Raw genomic sequence first — 6965 nt, 5'->3', positions numbered from 1 at the left:
GGGGGCCTTCTGGGTAAGCGGAGGCCCGAGAACAATGCAGCCTCCGGGGCTGAACCAGGCCCCCGCTTTTCCCCTTCCTTCAGCTTTCCTAGCTGCGTTTAAAAAATGGACTTTCAGGCAGTCGCAGGTAGTATTGTGTTAATGGCAGAAAACTTAAACTCAAAGTCCCTTTGTGTGGGCAGAGCCTTTCTACAAGGGCCAGGCAGATGTGATCTATGGGCAGCACAGGGTCTCTTCCACGGCAAGTGCCTACCCACTCGCGGAGACCCCCCCACCCCCAAGAGCAATCTGTTCTTGGAGGGTAAGGCTTTGCAGATGGAGGGCAGATGCGGAGGGGGGAGGGGGGAGAGGCAAATGCCTGGGTGATTGGTATTCAGAGGGCAGGCACCCTGTGTCATCACTTCCACATTTACGTGAGTTTCAGGGGTTGTCACCTGGTGCTTGGTGACAGCTGGCTCTGCTGGGGTGGGCCCAGCACTCAGGCCATTCTTCAGAAGCCAGCACCTGGCTCAGAGCACCCTGGCCCTGGTATCACGCACACTGTGCCAGGTTCTTGATGTGAGGGCACAGGGCAGGCGATGAGTGGGGACCCCAGAGACAGTGAAGGAAGCTCCCTGGCCAGGAAGGAGTTCTTGAGACACTGTCAGGCTCATCAGGCCCTTCTGTGGCTGCCCAGGTAAGTCATGGCCAACCTCAGGGGCCGTCTCTGTAAGCCAGCTTAAAGGATGGCATTTTGGCCTTATCTATGGGGGAGGAGGAGACTAAGGACACCTTACATTTATCCTTTCACTGTTCCAGAGGTCCACGTGAGGATAATTTTCTGGTTGCAACTGATCATGAAATTATCTGGGAGGGAGACATCCCACTTAGGAGCTGGGGCATTTTAGTGCATCTCTAGAATAATGTTCAACCCCCCCCCCCCTTTACCTCCTCGAACATCCACGATCTTTCTTAGGTCTCAAAATGTTTCTGTTCACTTTCCACCTAGAATGTCCCATTATTTGGAACATGTTTGTTCCTTGTCACCCTGGGAGAAGATTTCCGAGTTTTTTCCAGGTTGGAAGTAGCGGTGTGAACATTCATGTTTTATTTTTGTCAGTGGAGTGGCCTGAACCCCTAGATCCCAGGAGGGCCCCAGCATTAGGGAGAAGATGGTGACAGACATGGTCTTGCCACATGCCTTCAGAGCAGCTCAGATCACCTCTTCCTTTTAGTACAAGAAAAGGAGCCTCTTGGAGGAGAGCATCCGGGTTCTCCCTGATTTGCTCTGTGCCGGTGGGACCAGCAGAAATGGAGGACCCTCGGGGCACCTGGGTGGCTCAGTCAGTGAAGCGTCCAACTCTTGCTTTCAGCTCAGGTCATCATCTCAAGGTTTTGTGGGTTCAAACCCCGAGCGGAGCCTGCTCGGGATGCTCCCTTTCTCTGCCCCTCCCCCACTCGCACTGTCTCTGTCTCAAAATGAATAATTAAACTTAAAAAAAAAAAAGAAATGGAAGGTTTTCACGTAATGCTCAGCTTCCCTGTCACCACCTGGCGTCACTCCACACAAGACCCGGGAGAACTGGAGGGTGGAAGGCCATAGCATATTTTCCTGGAGATTTGCTCAGTTTGTCGTTAATAGTTTGTTCCTTTTTATTGCTGAAGAATATTCCATAGTATGGATATACCGCTGCTTAACCATTCACCCATTGAAGGACATCTGGGCTAATGGCCGCTTTTTTTGGAAAAGTTGGAATTATAAATAATTCCAGCACAGCTGCTGTGCACATTCATGTACAGATATTTGTGTGAACACATGCTTTTTTTTTTTTTTTTGAAAGAGAGAGAAAGAGAACACCAGCAGGGGAGAGACAGAGAGAGAGAGAGAGGAAGAGAGAGAACCCCATGCCCAGGCTTCATGCCCAGGGAGGAGCCTGATGCAGGAATTGATCTCACAACTGAGAGATCATGACCTGAGCTGAAATCAAGAGTCAGACACTTAATTGACTGAGCTACCCAGGTGTCCAACATGCTTTTTATTTCTCTGGGCAAATTGGTGTCTTTTTAAACAGCTCTCATTAGATCTCATGGTTCATGAGATCCAGCTTGGGACTCTCTCTCCCTCTCTCTCTGCCCCTCCCCAGCTCATGCTGGCACACGCATGCTCTCTCTCTCTCTCTCAAATAAACATTTGGGGCGCCTGGGTGGCTCAATCGGTTGAGCGTCCGACTTTGGCTCAGGTCATGATCTCACGGTCTGTGAGTTCGAGCCTGCATCGGGCTCTGTGCTGACAGCTCGGAGCCTGGAGCCTGTTTCGGATTCTGTGTGTGTGTCTCTCTCTGCCCCTCCCCTGCTCATGCTCTGTCTCTCTGTCTCTCTGTCAAAAATAAATAAACATTAAAAAAATTAAAAATAAACATTAAAAAAGTAAACAGCTCTAATTAAAGCAGATCATTGAGGTTTGTGAGGGATCCATTTAGAAAGCCCCATGTGTTCTCACATTCTCAATATTAGAAATGTTTACACGGGCTCCCAGCTTGGTCCTAAATCACATGAATCTCATGTCTGTCTATTAGCACTGTTTCCTGTGCATATTCTCATACCCTAACTTGGCTGCCTTTTTTATTTGTATGCATCTATTTATTTTAATTTTGTTTAATCGGGTAGTGAAGTTATAAAGAAACAGGAAACAGCAAGACAGTTGTATAGAACAAATTGAAGGATTACATCCTAGAATAACCTTGGTAAATAAATATTTTATACTCTGTGTTCTTCACCTTTTTCACACTCTGACCCCTTTGGTGTTTGTTCAAAGCCGAAGATTTTCCTATTGTGGGGCATTTCAAGAAGTCCTGAAATGTTTTTCCTCTTCTTCTCCTCCTCCTCCTCCTCCTCTTCCTCCTCCTTCTTCTTTTGATTTTTTTAAAACTAAAAAAAAATAAAATTGTTTTTCAACATTTATTTATTTTTGAGAGAGAGAGAGACAGAGTGCGAGCAGGGGAGGGGCAGAGAGAGAGAGAGACACAGAATCCAAAGCAGGCTCCAGGCTCTGAGCTGTCAGCACAGAGCCCAGCTCAGGGCTTGTACCCATGAACCGCGAGATCATGACCTGAGCCGAAGTTGGACGCTTAACCGACTGAGCCACCCAGGCGCCCCTGAAATGCTTTTCTTCTAGAGGCATTTGTACAAGGAGTTCAGGCCTTGGAGTCAGGCATCCAACACTCCAACAGACTTTACCACTTAAACTGACTGTGGGACCTTGGGCAAGCGTACTAACCTCTCTGAGAGTCTTGTTTGTCTCCTGAAAAACCCCTCTCCAAGTCAATGAGCAGAAACCCCTCTCCAAGTCAATTTAAAATAAGGCAGGGCTTCACTGAAGGTTGTTTGAAGGGGACTTAGAGGGGAGAATCCCACTTCCCAGAGAAAGTCCCAGTACTGAGGCCTTTCCCTCAAAATCAAGTCCAGGCCGGCCCTCTCAAAGTCAACCAATCAGTCTTGCTCACTCCCAGATGGGCTCCTTTCTTCTGGATGTGTGTGGCACATCCAGAACTTTTGTCATTCTGCCACCCTTGCTGGCTCCACATGAGACTTGAGCTCTTAGGCTACATTTTGTTTTTGTTTTTGTTCCTGTCCTGCTTGCTGTTTGAGTGGTCAGACAGATCTGCTCAAGTTTCTACAATGAGGACACAGATGCATGTTCATTGTTGCATGGCCCTTCCTAGCATCCAGCCAGAACTGTGACTACCCCCTCCCCCGCCACAATCAACAGAGGCCACTTAACCACGTTCACAATGACAACAGCTTTCTTCTTTCCTTTCTCTTTGTGTTTAACCTTGGCAATCAGCAGGAACACTGCTCTGACCCACCAGGTGTTGGTTTTGACAAATATTTGCCTTCTTAGTAGCTTATTTATCAGTAAGATGAAGAGATGTTCAACAGGTACACGTTCCCCCTGGAGAGGAGAGTGGCTTACGTGGCCGCTGGAGTCCCCAGGGAACTGGCCTGCACACTTGCTTTCTTGCTGGAGGCTGTGTTGCCCAACGTTGGCCCAGAGGGTACTCCACAGCCCTCTAGAAACATGCCCTCCCTCCCTCAGCTGTCTTTAAAAACCTTCCCAGGGGCGCCTGGGTGGCTCAGTGAGTCGAACGTCCGACTTTGGCTCAGGTCATGATCTCACGGTTCATGGGCTCAAGCCCTGCTTCGGGCTCTGTGCCGACAGCTCAGAGCCTGGAGCCTGCTTCAGTGGTCTCTGGGAACTAAGGTCAGAAGTTTAACGTTGTTTTGTTTTTAATTTTTTTAATGTTTATTTATTCTTGAGAGAGAGAGAGAGAGTGACAGAGCATGAACGAGGGAGGAGCAGAGAGAGAAGGAGACACAGAATCCCAAGCAGGCTCCAGGCTCTGAGCTGTCAGCACAGAGCCCGATGCAGGGCTCGAACCCAGAACTGTGAGATTATGGCCGGAGCCGCTAAATTGGCCGCTTAACTGACTGAGCCGCCCAGACGCTCCTGATTAAAAACTCTCCTGATTTGGGGGCGCCTGGGTGGCGCAGTCGGTTAAGCGTCCGACTTCAGCCAGGTCACGATCTCGCGGTCCGTGAGTTCGAGCCCCGCGTCAGGCTCTGGGCTGATGGCTCAGAGCCTGGAGCCTGTTTCTGATTCTGTGTCTCCCTCTCTCTCTGCCCCTCCCCTGTTCATGCTCTGTCTCTCTCTGTCCCCCAAAAAATAAATAAACGTTGAAAAAAAAAAAAAAACTCTCCTGATTTAATTGTCCCACAAGTCGCAGATTGCACATACTTCTCCACAAGGGCTTCGGGACAGACCTGGCTAGATGTCTTGCTAAAATCGAGGAGCCCTGTACCTACAGGATTTTATGGTTTTGACAATCTAGTGACCTTGACAACAAAAGAAACCAGGTGCAACTGTCATGACTTATTTTTAGAAGAGCCTTGTCGGTTTTCTGGGCATCTCCAACTCTTGCCTGGAAGCCGCAAGTGCTCTCTGCCCAGTCCTGTAAGAGTTCTGATGTGATCTGCACCTGTCTGTTGTCGGTCCTTGCACTGGGCACTCCTCCTGTTCTGCCTACTTCATGACCCAGGCCGTGTCTAACCCTTAACACCTGGCCTGACCCTTCCGGGGCGTGACCTTCACAGGCGGCTCTATCAGGCCTGGCCCAGACTCCCCATCCTCCACCCTTCCCTAAACTCTCAACAGCTGAGGTCTGGGCCCTCGCCATAACTTCATTTATTTCAACAAGGACTTTATTGAAGCTCTATACACTTCTTGATTGAAGTGTGAGCCATCATAACCCACTAGGAAAAGATTGTAGGGGATGCATAGACACAACATGAAGTTTTTACATACCTAAGAAATAATCTGCTGGAGCTTTATGGAGGATAGATGTCACGGCCCCTGTCATCTACGGTTTTAGGATTCCCTATCTCCCCCACCTTTTTTGTTTTTGTTTTCGAAGGAGAGAGAGAGAGAGCATGAGCAGGGGAGGAGCAGAGAGAGAGGGAGACACAGAATTCGAAGCAGGCTCCAGGCTCTACGCTGTTAGCACAGAGCCCGACGCGGGGCTGGAACCCATGAACCGTGAGATCATGACCTGAGCCGAAGTCGGACGCTCAACCGACTGAGCCACCCAGGCGCCCCTCTCCCCCACCTTTTAAACTCAGGCCATTTTTGGGGTTTCAGGTTAGATACTGGAAGAGAACAAGGTTGCCCTTACACTTGCAACACGGGGAGGCCCAGCCCAGGGATAGCACAAACCTGCCTGGCCAAAACAGTGGAGAGGGGAAACCTCTGAGAGGCAATGTGTTAGCAGGAGCTACTAATTGCTGTCAAAGCAGGCGATGGAGGGATCTGCTGAGAACTGAGAACATCCTTGTGGCTCAGCTCACATCGTTCCCGGCTTCTGCTTTCTCCGCAGCTCCCCCAACCAGATTTCCTGTTCAGACCGAGGTGATAGTTGGTCATAAGAAGCCGACCTACACTTCTGCCGGCCCCATGAGAAAGGACAAAGCAACACATGCACACTGGACCGGGAGCCACCCCGGTTGGTAATGTTTTAACTATTTCTAAGTGCTTTTCTCTCTTAGATCCCCAGAGCCTATGTGTACAGAGAACAAACTGTAAAGGGATGCTTGTGAACAGCAGCCGTCAGCCAACATTCCTATATCTCACCTTCTGTGTTTTCTGCTACTTCTCTTCAATCTCTAGTAGTAAAATATTAGGAGAAGGATGGATTTCTAGAGCCTAATGCTGTGGGCTTAAGAAGGCAGTTTGGAGAAATGGCTGCCACCTGTCCCCAGGCAAAATGAGGCTCTGGCACCCATCGAGATGGGAATCTACAGACACTGATGGGGTGACATGAGGAATGGGGACACCGTTCCTGCTGGAAAGTCCCCTAAAAGAGGGGACTACGCACCATGAAAAATGTCTTTAAGTTATAGACAGTGGGCTTAAAACTAATCCCTGCATACAGGCAGCTGCCTGCTGAGTCCCACGTGCAGAGGAGGGAAACTGCCCAGACCTCCCCCTGGATAGGAAGGGGCTCAGAGCTGGGAGCCCGAAGAAACTTGGGGCTCAGTTACAATCTCAGCCTCACTGCCGATAAAGGGCTTGTTGGGGTTGAGCAGGGAACCTAATCAGTGTTTGTCAGACTGCTTGTCGAGTACATTTTGTATTTGCTCAACAGCCAACTTGAAAACAAACTTCTGGATCAAAACCTGATGATAAGCTGGAAACTGCCTGTACTTTAAACCGAAGTCACTCTTTGTATCTAAAATTCGTTTTACTGATCTCTAGATAAACCATGACCATTCCCCCCCTGCCCTGCCACCCCCCACCCCTGCCCCGCGCACACTCCCCAAGAGTTGTTCCTGGCAGGGTAATTTTTCCTTGAACTTAAGATAAACCGATTAGGGTTTCCTCTTAGTTTAGTGAAGTTTACTGCGTCTTGGATAGAAAGGACAACAAAGGAGAG

At 49.2% G+C, this 6965-nt stretch overlaps 1 protein-coding gene across 2 annotated transcripts in view; it reads left to right on the top strand.

Moving 5' to 3' along the window:
- Positions 1-473: 473 nt before the first annotated feature.
- PECAM1 (platelet and endothelial cell adhesion molecule 1) overlaps positions 474-6965 on the top strand; it is a 75221-nt gene continuing 68729 nt past the window's right edge. For both annotated transcript variants that reach the window (XM_086687739.1, XM_086687738.1), the window contains exons 1-2: positions 474-676; positions 5910-6035. The gene's annotated coding sequence lies outside the window, so the exon portion shown is untranslated. The remainder of the gene's footprint in view (positions 677-5909; positions 6036-6965) is intronic.

This window comes from Puma concolor, chromosome E1, assembly GCF_028749965.1.
Source record: "Puma concolor isolate L17-30 chromosome E1, mPumCon1.1.hap2, whole genome shotgun sequence".
NCBI classification, from domain to species: domain Eukaryota; kingdom Metazoa; phylum Chordata; class Mammalia; order Carnivora; family Felidae; genus Puma; species Puma concolor.
The sequence above is the reverse complement of the archived record's forward strand: the minus strand, read 5'-3'. Positions and strand labels throughout refer to the sequence as shown.